The sequence below is a fragment of the Neopsephotus bourkii genome, unplaced genomic scaffold (genome assembly GCF_033783945.1).
Source record: "Neopsephotus bourkii isolate Nb327-2 ecotype Australia unplaced genomic scaffold, CSIRO-AGI_Nbou_v1 NB_818, whole genome shotgun sequence".
In the NCBI taxonomy this organism is placed as follows: domain Eukaryota; kingdom Metazoa; phylum Chordata; class Aves; order Psittaciformes; family Psittacidae; genus Neopsephotus; species Neopsephotus bourkii.
The window spans coordinates 58,102-71,969 of record NW_026901314.1 but is presented as its reverse complement, the minus strand read 5'-3'; positions in this window follow the sequence as shown (position 1 = coordinate 71,969).

The window sequence follows — 13,868 nt, the reverse complement described above, 5'->3', positions numbered from 1 at the left end:
TGTTTTCTGTCATATTGCTTTAGAAAACAGTCCCGTACAGATTCCTGTTGTTATTCAGCCATTGTGACAGCAGACCAGTGATTCCTCATTTAATTTCTATCCCCTGGGCAGTTTCTGGTTCTGAGCAACTATTTTGCTTTTTATCCTGTGGCTCTTTGGGTTTTTCAACAGGCCCTTGCTGAAGGACTCTTGTCAAAAGCTGTTTGTGAGCTGAGTGGATCCATGATGTGGATGTGGCTCATCCCTGCTGTGGCTCATCCCATGAGCTGATGTGGTTCATCCCTGCTGCTTGTCTCTGTGACCGAAGAGTCATTGTTTTAGTTTTAGTTATTTAACGAGTTTTCTGGAAGCTGGATAACCAAGGTCTCAAAAGAGAAGTTGCACAAGAAATTGTCCTCCAGGCTAGGACATGAAGAACTGCTTTAGCCAGCAGCTCAGCCCTTTTATTTCTGAGCAGCTTTAAGTGCAATACTATCATCTTCTAGTTTCTGCTGTGTATCACATTTCCTATTGGAAAGGACCAATTTGGAGCACCTGTTTTTCTTATTCTTACTGGAAGCTGAGACAATGTCAGCTTTTCATTGTTTTAATTACTGAACTATTCTGTGCGTTATAGAATAATAAAACTGTCTCATGTTTCATTTGTCCTGTTGCCCTCCCCTATGAAAATGTATTCTGGGTTCAGGGATGTTATCCAAATTATTTCAAGAATGTTACAACAATTAATTCCTTCATGCCTTCAAGCAGCATCAGCTTCATCTGTCCCCATTAATGTATTCGCATTGCTTAATTATCCTGTTTGCTTACTTTTTTCCTTTTTTTTTTTTTTTCTAGTTGCTTGCTTCTTTTTAATGTTTATTAATTTGGAAAAATATCATTTTTATTTGCATTTTGATGACTATTGCTACAATATGTAAAGCAGCCAATGAGCCATGACCAGCATTAGCATTAACTGATTTTATTATCTTTTTTATTCTTAAGCAACCAGGTTTCTGAAATCAAACTATCAGCTATGCTGCTGTAACTAGGAAAAGATTTTTCTTTTATTATAACCAATACATTTTATTCTTCTTTCAGTTGATTTCAGTAATGTTTCTGCTATTCTTAGGTTTCTGATGTGCATCTCCAATTAAGTATTTTTTAAAAGTCCTGTGGTACAATACTGAATGTATGTTCATTCTCTGGGTTTCTTTTTTAATGTCTTGTCATGTAGTTGGGAAAAATTTCATGTTCTGCTATGAGAGTTTTTCATGTCTTAACAGTAATTCTAATATTCCACATCTTTTTAATGCTATGTATTTGGGTATGTTTAGAAAACAGAATGACAATTGAAAAATAGTTGAGACATTTCAACCTATAGCTCTGCGGCCAGCCCAAGGATTATTTCTTGCTGTGGTCTGAACTGTCACTCAGCGAGACTGCACTTATGAAATGCAAGCGAGAGAGTCCCTTTTAAAGAGCCCTTCTGCTTTCTTAGTGTTTCCTTTGGGAAGCACTAGTGCTTCCTTTTAGAAATTGTCTTCCACCCCCCACAAGTTGACCATCTTTTGCAGTAGCCTGTTCATTCTTAGTACAGGTTTTCACCATATGTAGTGAAATGTGCACACTCACATATCTGCACCATAGTCTGTTGAAGAGAGAACTTCCATATTAGACCAATGGGTATTTTACATTGAACCTGGAGATGAACATGTGTTCCTAATAAAATAACTTTGTGAGCTTAAAATCTGGAACTGTGTCTAGTGTTTGAGAGCACAAAAATAAAGCAGAACTGTATTTTCTCTGTGGAAATACAGATACATCTGATTCACTCTGAGTCACTTACCTCAGGGACAGCCCAAGTGAAGAAGGCTGACAGGTATCCTGTTCTTATTTGTCAAGGCTCTCTGGTTTTATGCATAATCATCTCTGCTAGGTCTCTGCTACACGGAGTTTGTGGAGTAATGTGTAAGGTGGGAGTTAGTTGCGCTTTACTGAGAAATTGTATTCCCCTTTGGTAATGTGACATGAATTACTGAAGACACACAGATGAATATTTTGTATATGCAGGGGATTGTGAAAGCATGAATAAATAACATCTCTAGTGATAACTGACAGAATGACAAACGTGCTGGTGTTACACTGAACAGATGGATTTTCTGCCCATCATGAGGGTCAAGTGTGGTTTATGCTATTTCCTCATGCAGGGATATCTTCCTGCTTCCCTTAAGCAGTGAATGTAGAGTAAAGCAATTCTGACAATGTCTTTTCTTTCACCTCCATTCCTGGGCTTTGGGAGCTGAACAACATTTTTTTACTCTTAGGGGTCGCTGAAAGGTTAAAAATTGTGAAATCTCATCCAGGCAAAAAAAAAAAATAAATTTCCCCCACTTCCTTCCAAAAAGAAAACAGAAAAGCTGTATTCAAAATCTATTTGAAGAGGACTGATTTGCTTTACAGCCCCAACTTTCTCAGCCTATCTTCATATGGGAGGTGCTCCAGTCCCCTGATCATCCTCGTGGCCCTCCTCTGGACTTGCTCCAACAGTTCCATGTCCTTTTTATGTTGAGGACACCAGAACTGCACACAGTGCTTCAGGTGAGGTCTCACAAGAGCAGAATAAAGGGGCAGGATCACCTCCTTCGACCTGCTGGTCACACTCCCTCTGATGCAGCCCAGGATGCAGTTGGCTTTCTGGGCTGCAAGCGCACACTGAAGCCGGCTCATGTTCATTTTCTCATCGACCAACACCCCCAAGTCCTTCTCCACAGGGCTGCTCTGAATCTCTCCTCTGCCCAGCCTGTAGCTGTGCCTGGGATTGCTCCGACCCACGTGTAGGACCTTGCACTTGGCATGGTTAAACTTCATGAGGTTGGCATCAGCCCAGCTCACAAGCGGTTCATGGTCCCCCTGCATGGCATTCCTTCCATCCAGTGGATCAACCGAACCACACAGCTTGGTGTCATTGGCCAACTTGCTGAGGGCGCACTCAATCCCACTGTTCGTGTCAGCGACAAAGATGTTGAACGAGACCAGTCCCAGCAGCGATCCCTGAGGGACACCACTCGTTACTTGAAAATGGGGGTTATATTTCCCTTTTTCCAATCTTAGGGAGCTTCACCTGAGTACCATGATTTTTCAAATATGATGGACAGTGGCTTAGCAGCTTCATTTGCCAGCTCCTTCAGGACCCACGGATGGATTTCATCAGGACCCATGGACTTGTGTACGTTCAGGTTCTTAAGATGGTCTTGAACCAGATCCTCTCCTACAGTGGGCCCAAGGTCTTCATTCTCACAGTCCCTGCACCTGCCTTCTAAGACTTGGGTGGTGCGGTCAGAGCCTTTGCCAGTGAAGACTGAGGCAAAAAAGTCACTCAGAACCTCAGCCTTCTCTAAATTCTGTGTAGCCAGTTCTCCCAAGAGCTTCCTGAGGGGGCCTACGTTCTCCCTAGTCTTTCTTTCATTTGCAATGTACGTATAGAATCCCTTCCTGTTATCTTTCACATCCCTAGCCAAGTTTAGTTCTAACTGGGCTTTGGTTTCCTAACCTGGTCCCTAGCTTCCCGGACAACATCCCTGTACTCTTCCCAGGCTGCCTGTCCTTGCTTCCACCTTTTATAAACCTCTTTTTTCCCTCTAAGTTTCCTCAGCAGCTCCTTATCCATCCAAGGAGGTCTCCTGGCCCTCCTGCTGCACTTCCTTCTCGTTGGGATGCAACACTCCTGAGCTTGTAGCAGGTGATCCTTGAATATCAACCAACAGTCTTGGGCCTCCCTGCCCTCTATGGCTATATCCCATGGAACCTTACTAAGAAGGTTCCTGAAGAGGTTGAAGTCTGCTCTCTTGAAGTCCAGGGCAGTGAGCTTGCTGCATGCTCTTCTCACTGTCCTGAGGATCTCAAATTCGACCATCTCATGGTCGCTGCATCTGAGGCTGCCCTGGAGGATCACATTTCCAACGAGCCCTTCCCTGTTGGTGAGCACAAGGTCAAGCATGGCACCTCTCCTTGTCGGCTCCTCTATTACTTGCAGAAGGAAGTTGTCTTCCACACAATCGTGGAACCTCCTGGATTGCTTGTGCCGGGCCGTACCATCATTCCAACAGATGTCAGGGTGGTTGAAGTCCCCCATGAGAACAAGGGCCTGTGAGCGTGAGGCTTTTCCTATCTGTCTGTAGAGCCCTTCATCCGCAGATTCCCCTTGATCAGGCGGTCTGTAACAGATCTCCACAGTAATGTCTCCCATCGCTGTTTTTTCTTTAACCCTGACCCACAAACTCTCTGTTATCTGCTCCCCTGTCCCCAGACAGAGTTCCATACTCTCCAGCCTATCCCTAACATAAAGGGCAACTCCCCCTCCCAGGCTGGTGGGCCTGTCTTTTCTAAAGAGCCTGAACCCTTCCATTCCAACACTCCAGTCATAGGAGCCATCCCACCATGTTTCTGCGATGCCTATTGTATCATACCCCTTTAGATGTGCACACATCTCTAATTCCTCTTCTTTGTTCCCCATGCTACAGGCATTTGTATAGAGGCATCTGAGCCGAGTTCCAAATGAAGCTGGCTCATTGGCTGGAGCAGCTGGAATATCTCTGCATTGCTCTGAGCATTTATTATAGGTGCTGGCAACTGACTGGGAGTGTTGGGACGGAATGATGCCCCCCCTCCCCCAACACATCTAGTTTAAAACATCCTTGACCAGTCTGGTAAGGCTCTTACCAAAACTGCTCTTCCCCTTCTTAACCAGAGCAGCTCCACCAGCCCCCAGTAGACCTGGCCTACAAACTTGGGTCCCATGTTCAAGACACCCAAACCCCTGACTATGACACCACCCTTTTAACCATTTATTAACCTGGCCAACCCTCATGGCCTTTAAGGTCCTCCCCTGTATCCTGGAGAATTGACAAAATGACAGTCTGAGCTCCAGAGCCCCTAACCACCTCTCCCAGGGCTCTGTAGTCCTTCTTTATGTTCTCCAGGCTACTACTATCTATATCCCTAGCACCTACATGGATCACTAGAAGTGGGTAATAGTCCGTGGGACTTACTAGAGCAGGCAGCCTCTCTGCCACATCCCTGATCCATGCCCCTGGTAGGCAATACACCTCCCTTGAGACTGGGTCAGGCCGACAGACGAGTGCTTCTGTCCCTTTCAATGTAGAGTCCCCTACTACTATGACCCGCTGCTTTTTCCTTGCAGCATCAGTAGAGATCTTTCCCAGTGCATCAGCCGGCTCTTTCTGGTGTGCGTTTCCTCATGAGCCCCCTGCAGGACAGCAAAGCGGTTCTGCGCGGGGACAACAGATTTAGGAGGAAGTCCCTTGCTCTTAATTGTCTTTTTCCTCCTTTTTTTTGTTGTTTTTTTTCTCACTAATTCCCAGCTTCCCGGGTTAACGGCCTCCTTATTTCCTCCATGAGCTACAGGGAAGCTTGAGGACTCTGCGCAGTTTGGGCCTGTAGCAAGCATTCCTGCTTCCTCTCAGCTTCCCTGGCATCTTGCAGTCTGTTACTAACATCCCGCAGCTCAGCCCCTGCTGCAGGAGGACCTCCATGAGGGAGCACCGAGTGCAGCCCTGCCCGTTGTGCACCCTCCCCTCACCAGAGCAGTGCAGGCACTCTCTGCACCCCGAGCTCCGCACTGCAGCCTCCCCTCTCATCGGCTCTCTCTGGGCGCCTACGCTGCCACCGCCGGGGCAGCCAGAGCAGAGCTCCCGGACAGGACCCCGCTCATGAGGTGGGCGCTCTCCATCCCGCTCTGTTCGCCGCGTTCACCGGGGCACGTTTTTACCCACTCAGGGTTGGTGCCGCTGCCCCTGGCTCCGCCCCCCGTGAGTCACGTGCTCGCGTCAGCTGAGCTGCCGGCTGCGGGGCAAGGCCTGGCGAGACCTGGAGGCTCCCTCCGTGGCTCTTGTAGCTCCCAGTTGGGGCTCCTGGAGGCTGATCTCAGCCCTGCTCCGGTCGGTGCTGAAGGCGTCCTCTCTCGAGCTACTCGCCTCAGCAATATGACTGCATATTGTTTGAAGCTAAAATCCTACCCTTGCTTCACAACTCAGATATAATTGGTCAGACATCTGTGACTTCTTTAAAGGTTTTCTAATGCAGAATATGACTAAACCCAACTCATTTCTACAGGTAAGCTCCAAGGTCTTTGTAAAGTGGAAGCATTAAAGACAGATAATATTTTCTTCCAGTTTAAATTTTCAGAGGTGTCAGAGGTTGACATTACATCAAGGGGGGTGGGGAGCATAGGGGGAAGTAAACAGTTTCCTGAGCCCTCTTTACAGACTTGGTTGGGAACTTCCCGACAAAACCTTTCATCAGGATATTCTGAGTCCTAAAAAAATTTTACTGATACTTGAGTTGCAAAACTGCCAACACATAGACAGCACATGAATCAAATCAGACAGATGCCAACAAATCCCACCTGATCTGGTTAAAAAAGCACAGAGGCATAACATTATCACAAACTACAAGAAGAAACACCCTGTGAGACAGGGCTCATATTAGATATCACTGTATTTTATAGCCTTGATGCCCGTTGATAGTCTGGCCTTCACTAATCTCATGTTCCTCTCTGGGCTGATGTCATGAAAGCTTAAATTGGCTTAACCCTCTTTCATTTGAAAAATGAACTGAAATTTAATTCTACGTAACCCTGACTAATTTTGCTGTGGACGTAGGGTTTGTTGGAAATCCTCCCAGTTACAAGAAGGATGATGAGAATTAGAGCAAGGTTACAGAAACCGGGACATTCTTATGGCCATTCTGTAGCAAAGGGTACTTTAAAAATACTACTCCTTTCAGAAATATAGTCTGCCTCACTGTTTCAATTTGGAGCGGAAAGAACTCACATTTTAATATGATGCACTGTATTCAGCAGGTAATTTCCATTTGTCTTACATATTTTTGTGTCCGGTTTACTCTATTACTACCTTTTACTGATATTTATTTTACTGCTGAACATACCCATGAACATGTTAAAGGCGGTAAAACCATTTTCTTCAGTTTAAATTCAGTAAAGAATGTAATTGTCTCCAGTAAGATTTAAGCTTCCTCTTTACAGCTTAACTGTTCCTCTTAACTGTTGTCTACCTGATAGCAATCAGAAATGGATATTTATTCCATTGATTCACTTGTGCAGTAATATGAGCTTTTGCTCATTTCAGAGGCAAGACTATTTATGAAGCAATTTAGTAAAAGATGTTGATAAAGAGCGAACACATAAAGATGGGAATTCATCAGTTACTTCACTACACCAAGCCAACATTATGCTCTATTTTAACTGACCTAAAGCATTTCCTTCTGTATTGGTATAAGAAATGCACATAGCACCCAGTCCAGAATTTCTAGAGTTCCCTAAGCTGCAGTAATGCTGTTCCCCTTCACTGATGCTCTGAAAAGACAGAATTTATTTGTGCTAGCAAAGTGTTCGCCAAATCCACGCACTGTCTAGCTGAAAATTTCCCACTTGTTTAAATATTGTTTATATTTCCATAATTACAGAAAGTGGTGTTTTGTTTTGTTTTGTTTTGTTTTGTTTTGTTTTTAAAGATATTTTAGTGTTGTACACTATTTGATTGCTTCCTTCAGTAAAATAAAACTCAAGACTCTCGCTGTCTTTTGGTGCCATCTGACTAACCATGGCATGCAGCTCGAAGAACTATCCACATATGCAGGGCACATAAAAAACTCTGGTAGAATTTGACAGTAATTCTTTTTCAAAGAACCCTTGTCAGGAAATTGTTTTGTTAAATTACAAATATTTTGCATGAATATACAAAAAACCCACAAGTACTAGCTATCTGGAATTTAAAAGAAACTGTAATCACTTGGATAAAATGTAGCGAAAATAGCACTTTGGCAATAAATGATTTACTCTTGCCCACTGTATTCTGTAGCACAGACCCATCTTTAATTAACACCTTTTTTCTCATTAATAAGAAATACAAACTGATGCGCACACGATGTGCCTAAGAAAAGGCTTTTTCTGCCTGCCCCTTCAGTGCCCTGCTGTGTCCCATGCCCTGTGTTCACCAGGACTTCCCAGCCTCATGCTGCATCCCAGAGGCAGACCCCAGTCTTGTCCCATATTTGCTTCTGATAAATATTAGTTGATGTTGCCTCAGGGGCATTAGTTGAGACCCATATTAACAAGTCTTTCAATCTGTCTTCATTTACAGTAACCCCCTTCTTCACTATAGCTTTTTCTAGCACTCTGAACACCAATTTGTGCTCAAGGGGATACTGAATTTTCATGCTCCTCCTCACAGCCGCTTACCTCAGTCAGAGGTATTGGTTAAGCGCTGCAGCCATTCGGCGTTCGGCTGGGCATCCCCACCGGTCGCGGAGTCATGGCTCTCTGTCAAGTCCCTGTTCTGGTGCCATTTATAAGGATGGAGGCACGGACCCAGAAGTAGAGTGCAAGCTGGATTGATTATTGCAAAGGTTACACAATATTTATATGCTTCCAAGCAATTAGCCAAGCACATCTGTGTTTGCCTTGCGGTTACATCAGGTGAAAGATCCATCTGATTTTCTTATCGACATCCTCTTTCCAGTTCTGACGTCCTTGTTCCTTGCCAGTTCCAACATCTTCCACGTACCAGTCAGGGATGGGTCACTCTTAATTGCCTGCTGTAGCTCCTCCTTCCCATGGTCTCTGACAGTTTCAATACATTCCAACCCCCACAGTAGTGAGCTGTCTGGAAAAGGCTGTGTAAAACACACTGCTCCTTGCTAAGAAGAAATGGGAAATGTGCTTCTTGAAGAGTTGTCTGTTCTTACGGTGTGCTGGGGGTACTGAGTGGGGCCTAGACACCCGGCGGGTTAGTGTGGTCCAGACACCTAGTTGTGGACTGTCAGAGCACAGCTGGCCTTGTAAAGGTGTGGGGTGACACCTGGAGCTGAGGTGCAGCTTCCTTGCAGAAGAAAGTGGTCAAAGCTGTGTGCTTTTGCCTGAGCTCTGTTGTGTAGGGGAGCTATAAGAGTGGCTGTAGCAAGCTGGGGGAAAGGAGAAGGCTCTAAACCAGATGTGGGCCCAACAGTGACTTCATAGGAGTGGATAATGACAGTTTCAGGTGCTGGGAGCTGCCGAGTGCCTGGGCATGTGGATGCCAGAAGAAAGGGGAGAATGGGAGTGCTGGAGCTTGGGGCTTGGAGGGCAGTGAAAAATGTGCCTTCAGGCTGAATGGTCTGTGTGTGGGGAGCTGTGGCAGGTGGGATGAGGCTGTGCTGGAGAAGGGATTTGTCTATCTGCGCTTTATCTAGCTGAATTGGAGCCACCAGCTTCCAGCAGCAGCACAAACTGTGCAGGGCTTGATCTGTACCTTAGCGTCAGGTAAACATAGAATCATGGAGTCCCAGACTGGTTTGGGTTGGAAGGGACCTCCAAGCTCATCCAGTTGCAGCCCCCTGCCACGGGCAGGGACACCTTCCACTAGAGCAGGTTGCTCCAAGGTCCTGTGTCCAAGCTGGCCTTGAACAGTGCCAGGGATGGGGCAGCCACAGCTTCTCTGGGCTACCTGTGCCAGGGCCTCAGCAGCCTCACAGGGAAGAGCTTCTGCCTAATGTCTGATGATGTTGCCTGATGTTTCAAGGCTGGGGCGGCCTTGCTGTGTTGGGGGACTGAGAAGCTTTGGAGGCAATAGTGGGCCAACAGGAGCGCTGTAAAGCAAGGAGAGGGACCAGTTTGTTGACTCTCAGACCTTTGTGGCGAAGGGAATTGCTGAGCAGAGGGCAGAGGGCCTGGAAATCTGTGTCCTGGGTGGCTTGTCAGGGAAGAGGGACGTTTTGTCAAGGGTTTGATGTGCCCACTGCCTGCTGAGCTTTGGGCTGCAGGTCTCAAAGCTGGCTCTGTTGAGATGGAGCTCTGCCTCAGAGCTCACTGCAAACCCTGTGGAGAATATAGCCACAGCGGTGGCTGTAATTGTCGTGTTCCTGGACCATAACGACGTGGGGGAAAGAAGAGTGGCAGCTGTAAGGAGTGCGTGAGATGTTACGGCTGGTGACTCCCAGATCTTCTTTCTGCTAGGTGTTAGGTCTGCTGTGGTTAGGTCTGCCAGAGGAGGGATGGATGCTTGTTAAAAAGCAGGAATCAAGAGGGAGCCCTGGGCCGAGCTGTCTGCTGGCAGAAGCGTGCTGAGCTCTGTGCCCTTGCTCCAGAAGATAATTTGCCTGCCAGTGCTGGAGGGCTGAGCAGATGCTCCCCACGGAAGGGAAACACTTTGCTCAGTCTGCCCCCTGCCCTCTCCTTGTTCCTTAAGGAAGGAGCAAAGCCCACTGAGGACGGGATCAGTGGCACAGAGGTGGAGTCGTGTGGAGTTCTTTTCAGAGCTGGGAATACCTCTGTGACAGCAGAGCAGGAGAGGAAGGTGGGCGTGACTGAGTTTTGGATTTCCCTTCTGCTGTGGCTCTGACAAGCCCGTGAGCTACTGCCATCCCAGCATACACAAGTGTGAGCTGGAGAAGAGATGGTGGGGTCCCATCCTCATCCTGCCTCAGGGCCGAGGCAGTCTCCTTTGGGGAAGGAGTGCTCTTGATCTGGGTCTGTGTATGGGTCTGGGTCTGGGCAGCAGGATGGGATATTTGCCTGTGACACAGAGGTCGCTCTAGGGCAGAGCGAAGCGCCACGTTTTTCTTTTGACAAATGTTAATTTTCAGCCTGGTTTCCCGCTGTCTGAACTGTTTTGTGGAATCCTGACTGTTCTCCCCAGCTGTCCATCACCGACTCTCATGTTTTGATGGCTCTTGTCACAAACAGCATGCTAAAAAGATCTTGGTTGTCTTCTCCTTTTTCCCCTTTTGAGACATCTCACTGACTTTTTGCAGCTGTCCTGGCTGTCTCCCCCTGTCATTCCTGGGAAGCAATGTGGCAGTTGGAGCTGTCCAGCCCCGGGAGGAGATGTGTTCTGCTGGCCCTAACGAGTTTGCTCCAAAGCTTCTCTGTTCTGCGGGTGCCATGGATTCGCCTGTTCTGCCCTTCCAAGTACAGTCACGCCTGTACAAATGTCGACATTGGAAAGTATCTTGCCTCACATTTTCTCTCTTTCGCTTTGTTTCCACTCAAAGGAGAGGTGTCATCTTAACTGCCTGTCTTGGAGGTGATGTGAAGGCATCTGTCGCTTAAGTATTGATGTGCCAAGCAAGGGCAAAGGAAATGAGCTGTCTCTTTCTGGGAGCATTAGTGCATAGGGACTGATAGTTGTAGTGCCAGCGGGAGACACCTCTTGTGAAGGGATGGTGGGGGTTCCGATCCCAGTGCTGCCAACCCTTGATCATGTCCTAGCTCTGTCACTCTGTGTCACAGCTGCCTTTGTCCGCAGGCTTTGCCTCCTGCCCTGGTGGGACTCTGGACTCCGGAGCTGTTGAGTGCTAGCACCCGAGTGGCTCTGGTGGGAATGGAGCTGGTCAGGCAGAGCCGAGTTCCACCTAGTAAGGAAGGAAGGAAGGAAGGAAGGAAGGAAGCTTCTGTGGGCCAACTGATGTTGCTGAAGCTGCTTTCGTTACCGTTGCAGAAGACCAAGCTCATCTGAGGGTCGAACGGGACCTGGAGGTTTGCTGTAGGTACCAAGGAAACGAGGTTCAGAAGGCAGTGCCTAATCCCATGTCAGCCTCCATGCTGTTTCTTGGTTCACTTGCAAGAGGTATTTTATTTGAGGTCTGTGTAAGGTGGTACAAAGCAATCCCATGCAGCTGGCAGCTAGAGGCAAGGCTATTTGTTCCAGGGCTTTGAAGAGCTCTACTGCAGTGAGAGCTGCCTCGCTGCTGCAGTGGTTGGTTTTATCTGCTTGAGAACAACTGAAGCAAACATCCCTTTCATTTCCTTTTCCCTGGGGCGAAAAGTCTCCCGATGGAGTTATGGAATGTTTTAATCTTCTTCTCCTGGAAAGGACTGAGTGCTGCTTCCAGAGAGACGGGGTTTGGAAGCTTGGAGCGCTGAGCTGGCCGTGCTGGGAGACTCCTGGCAGCAGGGCTGGGCTGCAGACGCTGCAGGTACTGGAGGGAGATGCTGGATGTCTAGTGGGATGACCTTTCTCTTTTGAGGGTGCTGTGGTTTATGTACCACGTGCTGACAAGCTGGTGTCTGTTGGCAGGGTGATGGCCCATCAGTCTGTGTTCTCAGAAATGAGCGCACAGGAGCCCCTTGCCGGGGCTTCGCTGCAGAGCTTCGTCAAACCTTGACAGCACAAACACTTCCCAGAGCATGCTTGAATCTCCCCGTTGATGCCATTACCACTCTGTGAGAGCCTTCCCATGGTTGTACCTGTGAGCTTTAGTTTTCCCTTCAGAGAATCGTTACCAAAAGCTCCTGTGTGTTTGTCACTTGCTGAATGCCACCGGCGAATCCTGACTTGGCGTGGTATATATACGTGCTCCCTCCCCATAGTGGCCACAGGGGTGACCCTTGTACCACCATCACCTGCCTCCCCACCCCGAGGAGCACTGAGGTGCCAGGCTGGATGGTGGGAGAAGCGTGTGAACCCATGTGCTGGATACCAGCGTTTTCAGAGCAAGGTGCAAAGGCTTGTCATGGGGCTGTGCTGGGTAATCCAGCCCATCCTATGCCTGCTGCTGCTGGTTGAAGATCTAGCAGTTCCCTGAAACGGTGGCACTTGCTCTTCTTTTCCTGAGTCTCTGTTGTTCTTTGTTTTGAGAGCCCTGGTGGTTCTTCCATTGTAAGCCTCAGCTTCTCTGACAGGTAGGTATGTCACCAGGGGCTTCTCTGCCCACCATTCCCTGGCAGCACCCCATGTACAGAGATATCCACAAGTGTTTCTACCATGGCCTTGAGGACTGGCCTTCTTGGTGTGGTTGGATTGCAGGAGACCATGAAGGAAGAAGAAGTAGGTTTCCTACTACATTTGCAGGACCAAAGATAAAGGCTGCTAAAAAAGGTGACTTTTATTTCTGTGGGATTCTTGGTCCATTGCACATCCTCAGGCACTTGTTTGTGCAAGGCAGAGCGTCTCAGCGCCTTTCTGCTGTACCCTGGCTTTCCTCTTTGGCACAAAGCTGCTGGCATTTTGGTCTCAGACAGTAGTTCAGCAGATGGCTCCTTAAAACCAAAAGCACCCAAGCCAGGAGACTTGTTCTTCTTTTCAGGGAGCCAAGGACCCTGAAGGCGCGTGCTGAGGTTAACTTCCAGAAGAAGAGCTGCAGGATCACAAGACACAGTCTCTCCTGGAGCCTGTGCTAAGGTTGAGGACAAACGTGACTGTCTGGTAACTCTAAAGGCAGATGGAAGTTTTATGTGATGATTCAGGGAAGTGCAAATTTGTCACCTTGTGTGTCACCCTTGGTCCATCCTTGGTCCATCCACCTTCCCTTGGTGCTGTCTCTGGCATGGGGGAGGATTTTTTTTTTTTTCCTGTGTCTAGTAAAGAGGAAAAAGTTTGGGGTTGGTTAAGGAAAAAGGGAAGGTTTCTTCTCTGTGTCTCGGCTGCTCTTGGAGTCCCTGTGCTGCTTTGTAAGGGAGAGATTTGCAGGGCTGCAAATGTGGGGACAGGACTGAAGCAAAGCCCTTGAAAGGAAGGCTGGTCGCTCTATGAAGCTTCTCTTATGCTCTTGGGTTTAGGGCATCACCTGTCTCTGCTGAGGCTTCTGGAATGCTGGAATATCTGAGCTACAGGCTGGGAGCTGGGAGCGTGAGATTCCTGCAGGCCCTGCTGGGGATCTCAGCTCCCGTCCAGGGACTTTGCTGCAGGGTTTGCTGGTGCTGGGAGGCAGAGGCATGGTGGAAAGAAAGGCTTTGGGCATCGTGGCTGTTTGGGGCAGCACAAGCACCCCTTGCTGTTTGCAGGGGCGGGAGGCTTCCAGACAGTCCTCATGTCTTGTCTTTCCTGATGGCAGAGAGCAAAGGCCTGTCCTGTCCTGATAAAAGGAGCTCTTCT